This window comes from Ursus americanus, chromosome 13 (genome assembly GCF_024610735.1).
Source record: "Ursus americanus isolate L20-20 chromosome 13, mUrsAme1.1.p, whole genome shotgun sequence".
Classification (NCBI taxonomy): domain Eukaryota; kingdom Metazoa; phylum Chordata; class Mammalia; order Carnivora; family Ursidae; genus Ursus; species Ursus americanus.
In genome coordinates, this window is record NC_142139.1 from 43660927 (window position 1) to 43680506 (window position 19580).

The 19580-nt window shown below is 39.6% G+C and overlaps 1 pseudogene; it reads right to left on the reverse strand.

Annotated features, from left to right (window-relative positions):
• Positions 1-3153: 3153 nt before the first annotated feature.
• On the reverse strand, positions 3154-3550 carry LOC123793084 (ragulator complex protein LAMTOR3 pseudogene; annotated as a pseudogene).
• Between the last annotated feature and the right edge of the window lie 16030 nt (positions 3551-19580).

The following is a 19580-nucleotide window of genomic DNA, read 5'->3' on the forward strand; positions in this document are numbered from 1 at the left end:
GACCCACAACTATGACTTCAAATACAGAAAATCCCATTCTCCGGAGACCATTGTTCCCTGTTCCTCCACCCTCCTTTTCCTCAGATCCATTGACCACAAAGTCCCAAATCTCCATGCGCCACATTTATGTAGTATATGGAGCTCTGCTAATCTCCTTACTTCATCTGACAGCAGAAACCATAGCCAAGATTAATATGGCCAACTGGTACATGACGATTTTGACATGTAGGGATGTCATAGGGATGGAGGAAGACGTCCTGAGTGGGATAGGAGATGAGAGAACACCCCGTGATAAGACTGGAGAGATGGCAAATTAAGAAGGGATTCCAAATTTGCAACATCCAGCAGTCTAGAAGAGCACATGAGCAGACGGTTTGTGGTCAGTAAAATGTATCCTCTAACAATCCCACCACACTGTGGGGGGTGGGAGATGGGGCCCGGGAGTATTGATGGGCAGAGGAGATAGGGACAATTGGCCCAGGGAAATTCTTGTTTTATGTCTACCATCCTCACATAATAATTGTTAGTAACCTCTTCATTCTCATAAATGACTCCGTTTAGACAAGTCATCTTGCCAACCTAGGACCTATCACCAGTTCTGATTTTTGAATAATTTGATATAGCCAAGATTTTTTATTTGATAATTATAACTGCCTATTTTACTTGCTTTCCATACAGAAATACCAGTTAAAGTTTATTACCAAATATGTTATTTTGCATTATAAATTATTTCAATATTTCAAGTGATGGTTTTAAAGAACTGAAAAATAATTCTAGAAGGGAAAAATTAAGACATAACAATTTTACTACTATTATGTTTTTCTATCTAGCAACAATTGTTCTTTAACATATCAAATTTCTAGTTACTTTGATTTATCCATTTTAACACCCAAAAGAAAATAGTCATTATTTGTAGAAGAAAAGCATATAAGGAATGGGATAAAAATGCTTTTGCTGCTCCACTCTGATTAAAACAATTAATTTTATGTGATAACTCATCAAAACTGCCTGGACACTGTCTTTTTACTTTCCTTGGCCTCTAGGATAAAACAATTATTCTGTAAAAGCAACGGTCTCAGTTGGTTCTTATATATTTGTTTACTTTCCTTTTATTTTTTTATTTTTTAAAGTTTTATTTATTTATTTCACAGTGAGAGAGCAAGCACAAGCAGAGGGAGAGGGAGAGGAAGAAGCAGACTCCCCGCTGAGCAGGGAGCATGGCCTGGGGCTCGATCCCAGGACCATGGGATCATGACCTGAGCTGAAGGCAGATGCTCAACCGACTGAGCCACCCAGGCCCCCCTGGTTCTTATATATTTGATCTCTATCTAGATTACAAATTTATGGAGGAAGCAGATAGAAAGTACTTGGAAATTCTTAATAGTATTTGTTGAATTATATAAATCCATAATTTAAATGTATGAATATATTTGCGAATTTGCTTAATGGCTTTTCCTTGCCTCCTTGGTTCCCTTTGTTATGATCATCTAACATAATTATGTATGCCCTTTAAGCTGGTTCGATTTCTTTGTTCTTTCTTTTATTATTGGTATTGTTTGGGGGGTTATTATCACATCAAGAATTTTGTCTTTTAAAAAAATACATCATGAATTTTTTAAAAAGAATCTGAATCAAGCATGAAACAGTTTCTGAAATTTGAAAATACAAACCTTAAAAAACTTCAGTAAATACAATAATATCTGTATCCCCATTTCTCTGGACACTGAATCACCCTTCATCCTTCCATCCATTCAATAAATATTGATATTAGGAGTCCCTACTCTGTCAGGCACTATGCTAGACACCGTATGACTTCACAAAGTTACTTAACCTCTCTGAGCTTCAATTCCTGGTCTGTAAAAGTGGAATAATAATTGGCACTTCCACTTAGAAAATTACTAGACAGGGGCGCCTGGGTGGCACAGCGGTTAAGCGTCTGCCTTCGGCTCAGGGCGTGATCCCGGCGTTATGGGATCGAGCCCCACGTCAGGCTCCTCCGCTATGAGCCTGCTTCTTCCTCTCCCACTCCCCCTGCTTGTGTTCCCTCTCTCGCTGGCTATCTCTATCTCTGTCAAATAAATAAATAAAATCTTTAAGAAAAAAAAAAAAGAAAATTACTAGACAGCCCTGAATTCCTAGATTCAAACATCATCAACTCTTTGAAATTGTTCATCACCCTTTATGGGTTATTAAAGCACCCTCTAGCATTTCTATCATAGCATTTGCATTCCTGTATTACAATTATTTTTCAATTTTCCTTTCCATGTTTAAACTGTGAACTCCTGGAGGGCCATAATTAGATCACCTTTTTTTTTTTTTTTTTGTAATTCCCAACAGTTAGGTTAATAGGCAACTAATGACATATTATTGAATCGAGTGAAAGAATCAATCAATTAGTTGAAGCATTATCGTTAATAGCATTAGTTTATCTCCTAAAATGGTAGAATGTTTCAATATGTGAACTTAATGAATAAATCTGAAATACAGTTGTTTGAATTAATGTTCCTATTGCTCTTGATGCTTTAAACTTTCTTGATACACCAAATAGCTCATAAGGGCGTGGCAACAGAGCTGTGTTTCCTCTCAGCCTCAACTCCACCTCTCCACAAGGTTCTCCTCTGACCTTTTACTTTTTTTCCTTCCTTTTTTTTTTTTTTTACTGGATGTACTGATTTTATGACTTTTACGAAGCCTTTTTATCTTCCTCAGATTCAATGCAAAGAAATAAAACAATATAAAGAAAAATATGTCCTCATTATTTGCAATGAAAAGGATCTGCTACCATTCCGCAATCCTGGGCATATTATATATTAAGGAACACATAATGGCTCAAGTGGATCAAAGCACCATTTTGATTCTGACCCACTGAATAGAATCGCATGCATATTTGGTGACTGGGCTAACTTCATGGGAACTGTGATGTACTGAACCATTTCTGTGGTATCCCAAGATCTCCCTACATAAGAAAAGACCCTACACAAGACAACATAACGATCAATCTGTCCATAAATTATATCTACAGGTTCTTTAAGGTGGAAAAAGGGGCCCTTTCTTGAGTACATGGGTACAAGAATGATTGTGGCCTGAAGATTGCCGGATTGATATTGTGTCTGTTATAATGAAAATAGGCTGTACATCAAAACCACTGCCAGATTAAGAAACTTCCACAACTGGTCTCAGTTCTTCAAATAATGGAGCAAGTTCCTTTTCTAGACTGACAATGAGTCCTGTACTGGCATTGCTGCTGGCTATGAAACTCACCACCAGAGGTAAACAATCAAATTGAACAACCTGGTAGTTGTTACAAGAACAGATGATACTTTTATTGTTTTGCAAGTCCAAGTTTGCTCTCCTGTTCTGTAGCAAAGGCAAAGGAGGATAAGAAATCAGGTCCAAGGCATCAGAAAGGCATCCAAGAAATCAGGTCTGGAGCATCACCATTGACCACTTTAATTATAGGCATTCCACCTCCATCTGACACAACAATAGCATGCAGCCCTTCAACACTTGGTAATATTCTATACAGGAATCGATTTAGGTCATCCGCCATGATGAACCACTTTCTCCTGCAGAATCAATCTCCACGCTTGGTTTTCTGGGCTGCCATGTTCTCTCACCGGTCAATTCAGGGACAGCTTCAAAGACAGTCTCCTCGGAAAGCCATCCTTGCATGATCTGTATCTCCTCTGTGCTCCAGGAAGCCCTTCCTATGCCTCTGAGACACGAGTGACGTGCTCTTTTTCTATTACCACCTCTGTGCTCTGAACTTCTGGCTAATTAACTCAAAACTGGTGGGTTTATTTACCCCTTAGATGAGTAAATTCAATATCCTATAGCAAATATTTTATATGGGCTGATTGATCAAAAACACACTTATTCAGTATTTGCAATAATAAAATTTATTTCAAACTCTGTTGCTATACCAGATAGTCTTGAACACTGAGCACCAGCCCGGCCCCTCCCTATATTCTTGGAATACAAGCCAGAGCATGGAAACTACATTTCCCAGAATCCCTCACCAACAGGATTTAGTTTGAACGTGTGAGCTTCAGATAACAGAGAAAAAGAGAAGTGCTCTTTCCCTCTGGCAGCAGCAGGCACTGATGAAAGGACTCATGAGATTTGTGTCAGCCAGCTGCTCGCTAAAGGCAGCCAACATCGTCAGCGGTATCTTCCTCTGATCCGTACATTCCTCATCAAGACCTTCCAATAGTTCTTTTAGCACCTCTTTCTGTTTGAAATGCATAAAGTGATTTCTGTTTCCCTGAAGAAAAAGATTCTGATATTGTGGTCATAATAAAACTTAAATATTTGATAGCCAAGATATGAAAATTAAAAAAAAAAAAAACCTTATCGGTTGAATTTGAACAGTTGGACCTCCTCACTTCCATCATCCTTCTCTATTTTTCCCTACAGCACAAATCACTGTCTGACACCTTATATATTTTGTTAATCTTTTTTTTTTTCTTTTTCTCTCTCTCTTTTGGGGCTGGGGAGGGGCAGAAGGAGAGGGAGAGAGAGAGTATGTTAAGCGCCTCCACACCCAGCATGGAGCCCGCTCCATCTCATGACCCTGAATCATGACCTGAGCTGAAATCAAGAGCTGGGCGCTTAACCAATTGAGCCAACCAGGCGCCCTTGTTAATCTTTTTAATTGTTCATCATAGTAAAAGTGCCGTGACAATAAGGATCCTTGTTTATCATACTGTGGAGTCCCCAGTTTCTAGAGCAGTGACTGTTGTGTGATTGTTATTCAATAAAAATATTTTAATGAATGAATGAATCTGAGAAAATGTTTTTTTGTTTTTCCTGAATGTCATTAAGCAGAAAAAAAGGGCAGGCTCTAATTACAGTAAGAAGAAACAGAGCATGCATATTTAATTTTAAATAAGTCTTTGTCCTATTTGACTAGTCCTCCAGCTGTGTTCCTCCTTCGTTGTCCTACTATGGGCACCATAAGTTTTAGCTAACTTGAAAATGTAAAAATCAGCCCAGCATTGAATAATATTCTGTCTCATGATTCATCATCAAATTCCATTATGATCTATAGTTGCTTGTAATTTTAATCGAGAAGAATTCAATTGGGGGGTTGATAATTTTGATATTTCTGCTAAATAGTCTAAATATATAAGCAGTTCCTTCAAATGAATTAGGAAAAAATGACACAAATCTCATCACCTTAACCAAAGGTAAAGGGCATAAAATGACATTTCAAAAAATAAGGGATGGTGGTAGTAATAATGACCAAATGAATACATAGGATATTTAAAATCATTTAGGAAACTAATATGACCTGAGATTCACTCTGCATGAAAATGTTTATCATAAAAGAAATCTCTAATTAAAATAATAACAAGCAGATGGAACATCCTTTATATAAAATTCATATTATAAACCGATTAAAACTTATGAAATGATCTGATAAGTAGCATTAATAAGCATAAAACAACTCATTTTCTAGGACCCAAAATCCTGGGAACGAATAAAGAAAAATATAAGGCATGTGAGCAAAGAATTTCTATTTACAAAGTTATTCATCCATTTTTAATTGTGTTGCAAATAACTTCAGTTTATTTATATCTTGTCTCTTTACTCTCTTTATAGTGTCTTTGATGAAAGGAAGTTCTTAAAAATAGAGTTTAGCAATCAATTTCTTTGTTCACATTTACCTTAAACATATTACATGTTTACTATTTTTCTTTTGCTCACTCTTCTGTCTTGCTTTCAGATCATCTGACTGGAAATACTATTTTTCTCCAAAATGTTTTCTATTAAAAATGGAGTATACCAGGGGTGCCTAGGTGACTCAGTTGGTTTGTTATACTCTAGAGCTCAGCTCAGGTCTTGATGTTAGGGTCGTGAGATCAAGCATCCTGTCGGGCTCCACGCCCAAACAAACAAATGAATAAATTAATTTTTAGAATGGAGTACACCTTTAGAAATTCTTTTACTGATAAAATGATGACTGTAAAATCATCCTCTTCTCACCTTACCTGCCGGTTCCAGCAAGACGAATTTGTTGAATATACAATTCTGAATGGACTGCTCTTTTTCTCTCAGGACTTTCTAGCACCTTGAAGGTAATAACTAATTTTCTTTTACCCTCAATTGTTTCCATTAAGAAGCTAGCAAAATTGGCAGTGAACCTAATTGTCACTCTATTGTGAATGATCTGAATTTTTTTCTGGTCACTTTGAAGATCTCTTTATCTTTGGCTTGGTCATGTCATCAAATGCTTTATGAACGGAGTTTTTAAAATTGTATTTATCCTTAATTGTTGGGCTAAGAAGAAGATGAATGACTGAATTAAATTCTGGAAAACCTTAGCAGTTGTCACCTTCCTCCTAAATCTCTGCTCCTTCTTGGTAGTATATTTCATAAATCTTCACCTGACTTTCCTATTTTCATCCAACTCGTTTTTTAAGTTGTGGTTATTTCTTTAGATCTATATTTTAGTTTATTAATATTCTCTTCACTTTTACCTAATCTGCTATTTAACTCTTCTAACAGAAGGGTCATTTTCAATCATTATATTTGTATTTCTGGAAGTTCCTTTTGATTCTAGTTTCAAACTGGTTAAGTTTTATATTCTGGTTCCTTTCTTACATAATGACTATATTTTATTATATAAAATATATTAATCAGGGGCGCCTGGGTGACTCAGTCGGTTAAGCGTCTGCCTTCTACTCTGGTCCTGATCTCAGGGTCCTGGGATTGAGCCCTGGGTCTGGCTCCCTGTTCAGCGGAGAGCCTGTTTCTCCCTCTACCTTTGCCCCTTCCCCCACTTGTTCTCTCTCTCTGTCTCTGAAATAAATAAATAAAATCTAAAAATATATATATTAAACATGCTTATTTTATATTCTTCTTTGAATAATTTCTACTTTTGTAGTCCTTTTAGGTCTGACTTCTAATTTATTGAGTTCTCTCCATCATTTATGATTGCATTTTTCCCCATGCATTTGGTGACTTCCTTATTTTTTTTTTAAATATTTTATTTATTTAACAGAGAGAAAGACAGCCAGCGAGAGAGGGAACACAAGTAGGGGGAGTGGGAGAGGAAGAAGCAGGCTCCCAGCAGAGGAGCCCGATGCAGGGCTCATCCCAGAACACGGGGATTATGCCCTAAGCCGAAGGCAGACGCTTAACAACTGAGCCACCCAGGTCCCCCTGGTGACTTCCTTATTAAGGGCTCATTTTTTCCTGGGACTATATCTGTAGAAATTATTTGAAGACTTTCTTTAAAGTGGATTCCCCCCAGTGAGGGTTTGCACTTGCCTCTGCCGGGCCCCTGCAGTCTTCCCAATGCACCACCACTTTAAACTAGAGGTTCTGCCTGCAGATTTTCAAGCCACCGAATTTGTATTCATTTCCAATCCTAAACTGGAAGTTGAGGCTTGGGATCAGGAGTCTTTAGGAGAGACTTGTTTTCTGCCCCCTGCTCCACTCTAAGTCAATATCTAATAAGAGAAAAAGTACCTTGTGAAAACACCACCTCCAAGATTCCTATTCCTTGTGTTATCATTTCCTATTTGCATTTGGGTTTGGCTTCTCAGTGCCCTGCATCTGTTGCCCCATAAGCCAGGGTCTGGCCTACCGTGAATAGGCATTGACCTCAAAACAATCGCCAACTACCGTGTTTGTCTACCAGGGAAATCTTTCTTTCTCACTGTGTCTGATTTCAGCTTGTCACCCTTTCCAGACATCCAGCCTGGTTAAACCTAAAACACATGTTGAATTTTTTTCTCCAGCATTGTCAGTGTTCTGTTACGGGAAGTGTTTCTATCTACCAGGGTGTTGGAAACGGAAGGCCTCTTTTATTACTTGCATTACTTTTATAATCCGACCACAATAGAATACTTTAAAATGTAAGAAGAAAGAGACTTGGTAAGGCACTCTTTCCCTTAGGTAATATTGCCAACTGTTTAAACAAAGTATTTTATAAATATAAAAGCAGCAGCCATAACTGTCATTTTCATCAAATGAGATTTCAACAAGTCTGCCTCTGCATAATTTGCCTATTTTTTTTTTTAATGTCAAAACAGAGTTCTCTTTACTTTGAATCTGGAATCAGTTTCTTATTTTAATCCATAGCACAATATGTGCCTTTTGGCCCCGTCTTGGGGGGACTGTCATTTAAGAGCATCTCAGGCTCTCTGGCTGCTTTTTCCACTTTCAAGATCTATGTGCTTCACTTTTCCCAGAAGGAGAAGTATACACAAAGCATTCTTATAAGCAAAGCTCGAAGAAAACATCTTGGCTTGGGAAGTAAATTGAAAACCAAAAGCAAAATTGATACCCATTCATTAGGTGTCTCTGACAAACACACTCATTAGCTCATTAGCATAACACGTCCCCGGTTGGTGAGTGGCCTGTGTTAGACTAAGGAACACTACGGGCCATGCTCCCCCCGGGCTGCGTAGTCGAGAGGCATATTATTTTTCTGAAACCATAGTTTGCAGCTGTAAATTATAAAAAAGTAACAGAGGAAGCAAGACAAGATTTTATTTGTTACGATATTTAAAAGGGGAGAAGGTGCTTTACTGACTGAAGTATACTTTTCATTTCATTTGCCATTATTTGAGAAATTACAAACATGGCTTTATACGCAGGGAGCTCTCTTTTCTATAGGGCAGTAGGTTATGCTGCCTTGGAATAGTTCTCTTAAAATTTAAGGGCTGCTAGATGTTCACGTATTTATATTCGCATGTAAAAATTCTCATTTTGATTAAATCCTTTCCTTTACAAGTAATATTCTATTAAGACAGTGATATTTTTAAATTCTATTTTAACTCAGCTCTGTAGGAACCCCCTGAAATAGTATTATCATCCTGTCGAGGAAGATTCTTGGTAGCTTCAACCACAGGAGCTCTGGGGTCTTTTCTGCGTTTGATGCCTAGAGATAAAAAGCGTTAAAGAATTTCCAGCTCTTTCTTTGTATAAGGCATTCGTTTAATCAATGATTACTTTTTAACATGCCCTGCCATGAAAGGAAGCAGGGACAGCTCAACCTGCATGACGTTTGAAGAATTGGTAGAAAATTACCTGAGTGTATTTTCCTTGATAGTTTCTTCTGTAAGGTGCTTTGTTGAATAGACTTCCCATGCTTTGCCTACCTCTTCAGTAATCTGCCTAGTTTTGTCCTTCCCTTCCTTCCGTCTCTCTCTCTCTTTTCCTTTCTATAAACACATAATTAAATGGAAACATACTACCCCTATTTAGTTAACCATTCTATTAAAAACTAAAGCGATTGAAACTCATGTTCTCCGCTCCTTGGCAGCTTAAGCTCATGTCAAGCAAAGAATTTAAGAGACTATATAAACAGTTTGAAGTGCAAGTGTTGAAAACCTAAGCCTATTACATAATTGTGTCAGGAATAGGTACCCATCCAAGGAATTCTCAATAAGACAACTTTATTACCTTGAAATATCTGTTTCTCATACTCAACCATCAGAATGATCTACAGGTGCTTGTTAAAATGCAGGTTCCTGGAACCTACCAGTACCCAAAGAGTCTGATTTAATATGTTTGAACTAGGACTCTTTATTTCTCATAGTCAAGAAGCTCTTTGCAGGATAACCAGAATGATTCATACTTCAGGATTACAAGCCAGATGGCCTGAGCCTGAGTCCTGCTTTTGCCACTTGTTAGCTGTGTGCTTTTGGGAAAGTTACTTAATCTTCTTATACCTCCATTTTTTCATGTGTTAAGCAAATACAATAACCGTGCTTACCTCAAAGGATTACTGGAAGAAACGAATGACCTAATGCACGTAGTACTTAGAACTGTTTGGCTTATATTTAATATCCTACCATGCCAACTATTATGATTCTTCTTGACAATTAAAATGTTAGAATCCCAGAGAAGAAGTCCTTCATCCTTCTTTCAATGACTTTGGTTGTGGCTGATGTTGTTTTCAAATCAACTTCATTGAGATAAATTTACATACAATAAAATACACTCATTTTATGTATGTAGTTCAATGAGTTTTAATACATGTATATACCCTCATCACCACCACCACAAGCATGATGTAGAACATTTTTATCACCCAAAAAGTCACTTGTGCTCCTTTGCTGGCATATTCCTATCCTGACTCTCGGCAACTGCTAATCTTCTCTCTACCATTACAGATTCGCTTTGCCCTTTCTCGAATTGCGTATAAATGGAATCATGCAGTATGTATACTTTTATGTCTTTTTATCCCCCCAGCACAATGCTTTTGAGATTCATCCTTGTGATTCCGCATATTAGCAGTTTCTTCTTTTCTATTGCTGAGTGGTATTCCATTATACGAATATACCATAATTTGCTCATCCATTCACCTGTTGCTGGATATTTGAGTTGTTTCCAGTATAAGACTATTACAATAGTCCAAATAACGTTTGCTGGAAGCTGGCATTAGTTTTCCTATTTAAAAAATAGAAAAATAAAGGACTCAGAAAACAGAATCTGTCTCTATATGGTCAATTATTTTGGAAAGCCCTGAAATCTTGTAAAAGCAGGGTAGGGAGTGAGGACTAAGCTAGAGTAGAAATTGCAATATTGAAAACTAAGTGTGATGGGAAGTTAAGATGGCAGAGCAGTAGGAGACACCGTTTTCAGCCGGTCCTCCGAGTCGAGCTGGATCGGTACCAGACCAGCCTAAACAACCACGGAACCAGCCTGAGACGCAGGAAGACGCATCTGGATCTCTACAAATGAACATCTCCAGCGCTGAGTATTGAGGTACGAAGCGGGGAGCCATGAAACTGTGCACAGATATCGGAAGATAAACGGAAGGGGGAGGGAGCCGCCGCGTTCTGGCGCCGGGAAGCGGCAGCCACTTGCACGGGGGAGCGGGCGGGCTCGAGGTCGGCACCTGCAAAACAGCAGACTGAGACCGTGAGCCGGGAGCGCGCGCCACCAGGCATCTCGCGGAACCCCGGAATCCCGGTGCGCTTACTGGATCCAGACTGAGACCGGGAGATCCGGGAGCGCGCGGGGCGGCTGGCGGCATTAGAAACACAAAGGACAGAGACACCGGCCCTGGAAGTGAGGGCTGGGACGCCGGGTGTGGGGCGCACATCCCGGGACGCTGCAGGGTTGAGCAGCACCAACAGAAACAGAGTTAAAGTGGCCAGAACATTAGTAGAGAACGGGCCGCAATCCCTCTGTTCTGTGACAGAGGCTGAAATTCGGCCGCTGCTGCTCTGATTCTCAGAAGAGGCACAGCAAACCGCCAGGGAAAGCCGCCAGAGAACAAAAGCCTGGAAATACCGGCTCAGGGAGTGCCCAACCCCATCCCCCCTCGCAGGGGATGCCGAGACTCTACCCAAACAGGGCTGCCTGAGTATCGGCGCGGCAGGCCCCTCCCCCAGAAGGCAGGCTGAAAAATCAAGAAGCCCACAACCCGGGCGCCTGGGTGGCGCAGTCATTGAGCGCCTGTCTTCGGCTTAGGGCGTGATCCCGGCGTTCCGGAAAGGAGTCCCTCATCGGGCTCCTCCGCTGGGAGCCTGCTTCTTCCTCTCCCACTCCCCTGCTTCTGTTCCCTCTCTCGCTGGTTGGCTGCCACATAAATAAATAAATAAAATCTTTAAAGAAGAAGCCCACATCCCTAAGATCCCTATAAAACAAGGGGCACGGCCTTGGACCCAGTCAATAATTTGGGCTCTGGAAACCCCGCAACCTCTCTTCATCAGAATGACAAGAAGGAGAAGCCCCCCCCCAGCAAAGAAAAGACAGTGAGTCTGTGGCCTCTGCCACAGAAATAATGGATATGGATGTAACCAAATTATCAGAAATGGAATTCAGAGTAACGATGGTCAAAATGATGAGTAGAATTGAAAAAACTATTAACGAAAAGGTTACTGAGAATATAGAATCCTTAAGGACAGAAATGAGAGCGAATCTGACAGAAATTAAAAATTCTATGAGCCAAATGCAGGCAAAACTAGAGGCTCTGACGGCCAGGGTCGCAGAAGCAGAGGAACGGGTTAGTGAATTGGAGGATGGGTTAATAGAGGAAAAAATGAAAATAGAAGATGGTCTTAAAAAAATCCACGCCCACGAATGTAGGTTACGGGAGATTACTGACTCAATGAAACGATCCAATGTTAGAATCATCGGCATCCCCGAGGGGGTGGAGAAAAACAGAGGTCTAGAAGAGATATTTGAACAAATTGTAGCTGAAAACTTCCCTAATCTAGCAAGGGAAACAAACATTCGTGTCCAAGAGGCAGAGAGGACCCCTCCCAAGCTCAACCATGACAAACCTACGCCACGTCACGTCATAGTGAAATTCGCAAATATTAGATGCAAGGATACAGTATTGAAAGCGGCCAGGGCAAAGAAATTTCTCACGTACCAAGGCAAAAGCATCAGAATTACGTCAGACCTGTCTACACAGACCTGGAATGAGAGAAAGGGTTGCCAGCTCTTTCAGAGAAAAACATGCAGCCAAGGATCCTTTATCCAGCAAGGCTGTCATTCAGAATTGATGGAGAAATAAAGACATTTCAGAATCGCCAGTCACTAACCAATTTTGTAACCACGAAACCAGCCCTACAGGAGATATTACGGGGGGTTCTATAAAAGTAAAAAGGCCCCAAGAGTGATACAGAACAGAAAGTCACAGCCAATACAAACAAAGACTTTACTGGCAACATGGCATCATTAAAATCATATCTCTCAGTAATCAGTCTTAATGTAAATGGTTTGAACCATCCCATAAAACGCCACAGGGTTGTAGATTGGATAAAAAGAAATGACCCATCCATTTGCTGTCTACAAGAGACTCATTTCAAACCCAAAGATGCATTCAGACTGAGAGTAAGGGGATGGAGTACCATCTTTCACGCAAATGGACCTCAAAAGAAAGCTGGGGTAGCAATTCTCATATCAGATAAATTGGATTTTAAACTACAGACTATAGTTAGAGATGCAGAAGGGCACTATATTATTCTTAAGGGAAGTATTCAACAAGTGGATATGACAATTATAAATATATATGCCCCCAACAGGGGAGCAGCAAGATACACAAGCCAACTCTTAACCAGAATAAAGAGACACATAGATAAAAATACATTAATAGTAGGGGACCTCAACACTCCACTATCAGAAATAGACAGAACACCCTGGCAAAAACTAAGCAAAGAATCAAAGGCTTTGAATGCCATACTCGACGAGTTGGACCTCATAGATATATATAGAACACTACACCCCAGAACCAAAGAATACTCATTCTATTCTAATGCCCATGGAACATTCTCAAGAATAGACCATGTTCTGGGACACAAAACAGGTCTTAACCGATACCAAAAGATTGGAATTATCCCCTGCATATTCTCAGACCACAACGCTCTGAAATTGGAACTCAACCACAAGGAAAAATTTGGAAGAAACTCAAACACTTGGAGACTAAGAACCATCCTGCTCAGGAATGACTCGATAAACCAGGAAATCAAAAATCAAATCAAACAATTTATGGAGACCAATGAGAATGAAAATACAACAGTCCAAAACCTATGGGATACTGCAAAGGCAGTCCTAAGGGGGAAATACATAGCCATCCAAGCCTCACTCAAAAGAATAGAAAAATCTAAAATGCAGTTTTTATATTCTCACCTCAAGAAGCTGGAACAGCAACAGAGGGACAGGCCTAATCCACGCACGAGGAAGCAGTTGACCAAAATTAGAGCTGAAATCAATCAAGCAGAAACCAGAAGTACAGTAGAGCAGATCAACAGGACTAGAAGCTGGTTCTTTGAGAGAATCAATAAAATTGACAGACCACTGGTAAGACTTATCCAAAAGAAAAGAGAAAGGACCCAGATTATTAAAATTATGAATGAAAAAGGAGAGGTCACGACGAGCACCATTGAAATTGGAAGGATTATTAGAAATTTTTATCAACAGCTATATGCCAATAAACTAAGCAATCTGGAAGAGATGGAATCCTTCCTGGAAACCTATAAACTACCAAGATTGAAACGGGAAGAAATTGATTCCTTAAACAGGCCAATTAATTATGAAGAAATTGAGTCAGTGATAAACAACATTCCAAATAACAAAACTCCAGGCCCGGACGGTTTTCCTGGGGAATTCTACCAAACATTCAAAGAAGAAATAATACCTATTCTCCTAAAGCTATTTCAAAAAATAGAAACAGAAGGAAAGCTACCAAACTCATTCTATGAGGCCAATATTACCTTGATCCCCAAACCAGGCAAAGACCCCATCAAAAAGGAGAATTACAGACCGATTTCCCTAATGAATATGGACGCCAAAATCCTCAACAAGATACTTGCTAATAGAATCCAACAATACATTAAAAGGATTATCCATCACGATCAAGTGGGATTCATACCTGGGATGCAAGCGTGGTTCAATATTCGCAAATCAATCAGCGTGATACATCATATCAACAAGAAAAGACTCAGGAACCATATGATCCTCTCAATCGATGCTGAAAAAGCATTGACAAAATACAGCATCCTTTCCTGATTAAAACCCTTCAGAGTGTAGGAATAGAAGGTACATTTCTCAATCTCATAAAAGCCATCTATGAAAAGCCTACTGCAAATATTATTCTCAATGGGGAAAAGCTGGAAGCCTTTCCCTTAAGATCAGGAGCACGACAAGGATGCCCACTCTCGCCACTATTATTCAACATAGTACTAGAAGTCCTTGCAACAGCAATCAGACGACAAAAAGGGATCAAAGGTATTCAAATTGGCAAAGAAGAAGTCAAAATGTCTCTCTTCGCAGATGACATGATACTCTATATGGAAAACCCAAAAGAAGCCACTCCCAAACTATTAGAAGTTATAGAGCAATTCAGTAACGTGGCAGGATACAAAATCAATGCTCAGAAATCAGTTGCATTTCTATACACGAATAACGAGACCGAAGAAAGAGAAATTAGGGAATCCATCCCATTTACAATAGCACCAAAAACCATACGTTACCTTGGAATTAACTTAACCAGAGACGTAAAGGACCTATATTCTAGAAACTATAAATCACTCTTGAAAGACATTGAGGAAGACATAAAAAGATGGAAAGATATTCCATGCTCATGGATCGGGAGAATTAACATAGTTAAAATGTCCATGCTACCCAGAGCAATCTACACTTTCAATGCTATCCCGATCAAAATACCAAGGACATTTTTCAAAGAACTGGAACAAACAGTCCTTAAATTTGTATGGAAACAGAAAAGGCCCCGAATCTCCAAGGAACTGTTGAAAAGGAAAAACAAAGCTGGGGGCATCACAATGCCGGATTTCGAGCTGTACTACAAAGCTGTGATCACAAAGACAGCATGGTACTGGCACAAAAACAGACACATAGACCAATGGAACAGAATAGAGAGCCCAGAAATGGACCCTCAGCTCTTTGGGCAACTAATATTTGATAAAGCAGGAAAAAACATCCGGTGGGAAAAAGACAGTCTCTTCAATAAATGGTGCTGGGAAAATTGGACAGCTACATGCAAGAGAATGAAACTTGACCACTATCTCACACCATACACAAAAATAAACTCCAAATGGATGAAAGACCTCGATGTGAGACAGGAATCCATCAAAATTCTAGAGGAGAACATAGGCAACAACCTCTACGACATCGGCCAAAGCAACCTTTTTCATGACACATCCCCAAAGGCAAGAGAAACAAAAGATAAAATGAATTTATGGGACTTCATCAAGATTAAAAGTTTCTGCACAGCCAAGGAAACAGTCAGAAAAACTAAGAGGCAGCCCACGGAATGGGAGAATATATTTGCAAATGACACATAAAGGACTGGTATCCAAGATCTACAAAGAACTTCTCAAACTCAATACACGAGAAACAAATAAACAAATCAAAAAATGGGCAGAAGAAATGAACAGACACTTTTCCAATGAAGACATACAAATGGCTAACAGACACATGAAAAAATGTTCAAAATCATTAGCCATCAAGGAAATTCAAATCAAAACCACACTGAGATACCACCTTACGCCAGTTAGAATGGCAAAAATAGACAAGGCAAGAAACAACAATTGTTGGAGAGGATGTGGAGAAAGGGGATCCCTCCTACATTGTTGGTGGGAATGCAAGTTGGTACAGCCACTCTGGAAAACCGTGTGGAGGTCCCTTAAAAAGTTAAAAATTGAGCTACCCTATGATCCAGCCATTGCACTACTGGGTGTTTACCCCAAAGATACAGACGTAGTGAAGAGAAGGGCCATATGCGCCCCAATGTTCATAGCAGCAATGTCCACAATAGCTAAATCGTGGAAGGAGCCGAGATGCCCTTCAACAGATGACTGGATTAAGAAGTTGTGGTCCATATATACGATGGAATATTACTCAGCTATCAGAAAGAACGAGTTCTCCACATTTGCTACAAGATGGACAGCACTGGAGGAGATAATGCTAAGTGAAATAAGTCAAGCAGAGAAAGACAACTATCATATGATTTCTCTCATCTATGGAACATAAGAACTAGGATGATCAGTAGGGGAAGAAAGGGATAAAGAAAGGGGGGGTAATCAGAAGGGGGAATGAAACATGAGAGACTATGGACTATGAGAAACAAACTGAGGACTTCAGAGGGGATGGGGGTGGGGGAATGGGATAGACCGGTGATGGGTAGTAAAGAGGGCACGTATTGCATGGTGCACTGGGTGTTATACAGAACTAATGAATCACTGAGCCTTACATCGGAAACCGGGGATGTACTGTACGGTGACTAACATAATATAATAAAAAATCATTAAAAAAAAAAAAGAAAGAAAAGAAAACTAAGTGTGTTTTGAACTAAGTTAGGATGAGAAATTAACCATAGCTACGGACTTATCGTTTTGTTTTTATAGACATCATATCTTTGTAAGGCTGAACTGTTCCTTTTCAATGTGTCAATTTTTACTCATGGGAAATATTTTTTACTAGGCAGAGTTACACTTAAGAAATACCTTTGAGTGAGTTTTTCAAGTCTTTCTTTTACAGGATTCATTAACCCATTCATGTTAGGGACTTCTATGTCAACGTCCCCATTCTACATTTTCTTTTCGATTTCCTGTAGTCAGCAGCAGTAAATATATTGAGGTCTATGGACTACCACTTTGGCCTCCATTCGAAGCACAATTCTTGGAATACTACTGGTGCTGTGCAATGATATCAGGGCTAAAAGAGTCAATATCACAAGTACTTTTAGACATAAAATTAAAATATGGGGATCTGCCATATCAGTATATCCAGCAAATTTTTCAAATATGAGAATTGATAAGCCTCTCCATTATCACCGAAGTACAAGGACATTACATTTCCCTGGAAAGGGATGGCATGGCATCTTTCACTGTCTAGATAAACTGAAGATTTCCTAAATCACCAATCCTGGTTCTGTGTTCGTTTAATGGTTCTTCCTTTTAATTTCTCTTTCCTCTCACATTTTAGAGTAAGCAGCAAGAAAACCCAAGCCATGCCTTCCAACACTTTGCTTAGAAATCTCCTCTGCTAAATATCCAGATTCCTCCTTTCTGGTACTGCAGACTATAATTCAGCTAAGTTTCCTGCCATATTGCTTTTCCTCCAGTTTCCAGGAACAAATTCGTCACTTCCAGCTATGTCCTCACTGGCAACATTTTTAACATCATAATTCAACCAGCAGTCAGATCGTGCCATATTAAGTATTCTCTAGAATGACACAGGCTCTCTCTACCATGCATCCTCTTCTCCACCACATTTTGGAGTCCTCGCTTGCAGAGTTAACATACATATGTTCACCAACAGTGCATTCAAAGCAAGCTAGGCTTTTTAAAAATCGGGTTCCACAAAATTCTTCCAGGCTTGGCCATTGCCCCATTTCAAAGCTACTTTCACATTTCTAGGTATTTATTACAATAGCACCCCATGCTCCAGTACCAAAATCTGTATTCATTTCCCATTGCTGTTGTAACAAACACCCGCAACCCTAGGTGCTTAAAGCAACACAAATTGAGACTCTGAAATGAGTCTCACCAGATTAGAATCAAAGTGTTGGCAGGGCTGCTTCTTTTCTGGAGGCTCTCAGGGAGAATAGGTTTTCCAGCCTTATCCAGTTTCTAGAGACTGCACTCATGCCTTGGTAATAACCCTCTTGCATCATTCAAGCCAGCAATTCCTGGTCAAGTCTTTCTCACATGGCATGACATGACTCTGACCCTGACTCTCTTGCCTCCATTTTTCATTTATAAGGGCTCTTGCGATTACAGAGTGCCCATATGGATAATCTGGGATAATCTCCCCCATCTCAAGGTCAGTTGATTAGGAATCCTAATTCTATGTGCAACCTTAACTTCCCCTCACCATATGCCTCGTAACATAACATCATCATAGTTTTCAGGGGTGGCATGGGCACTTTGGGGTAGGGAGGGCACATTATTCTGCCTACCACTCTATTTACTGGTAACAAACACCATCGGTTTGAGAAAAAGTATGAACATTTCTGTCATCATTAGAATCTCTTAGAGTCTTAACTGCTTCATGAATGTTGATACCAAGACAAAAAATTTAGGGACCCCAACCCTACATGGTCTGCTTTTCCTAATTGAAACTTTATATTCTTTTTTCAGATTTTATTTCTTTATTTATCAGAGAGAGAGAGAGAGACAGCACAAGAAGGGGGAGTGGCAGGCAGAGGGAGAAGCAGGCTCCCTGCTGAGCAGGGAGCCCGATGTGGGACTGGATCTCAAGACCCTGGGATCATGACCTGAGCCAAAGGCAGATGCTTAACTTCTTAACCGACTGAGCCACCCAGGCATCCCCAAACTTCACATTCTAAAAGAGACATTTTGGAGTACTAAACACAGTCCCAGTAATGACCAGTTACCAATGTAAAGTTTATCTAACTAGTTGTATCTAAAACAAATTAAAAGTAAATCATCTTAAGAAGAAAAGGAGGGGAAACAAGAGTCATAAAGAGGAAAAAGATAATGAAGTTATCTTTCTTGTGTTTGACAGGTTATCCTGATTTGATAAACAGTACAATCAAGTGGTTTATCCATTTGCTAAAAAATAAGTGAAGTTCTGCCCCTGACATATTAAAAAAGTATCCAATACTGCTCACTGTTTTTCATATCTTCCCTATTGATGCATTGTTCCCATCCTTGTTTCTCTCTCAATTCCCTTTGGTTTATGAATTTGTGTTTGCTTTATGAACTAGACCAAGAAGCCAGTAGAGATTAATCAATTAGTCCCATATCTTTATATAAACTGATTTGGTAATAACATCACAGGAAAAAAAAAAAAAAAGATGCTGGTCCTAAAATTCTCTAGGCTTAAACAGATGCTTACAACCTGTTTCCAACTCTAGCATACTTAATGCATTGATATTAGATCAGGGCATCTGAAACTTTAATATGCATTAGAATCAAGGGATGATTTTGTCAGGCGAATATTCTGATTCCAGGTGTGGAGTGAGGTTCATAACTCTGTAGTTCCGGCAGAGGACAGGTCATGCTGATGTTGCTGATACTCACGCAGGCCACACTCTGAGTAGCAAGGCCTTACATCCCATCGCTGGTTGCCATCGTCATTTGTGAGTGTGAAAAAAATACACATTTGAATGCTTTTGTGCT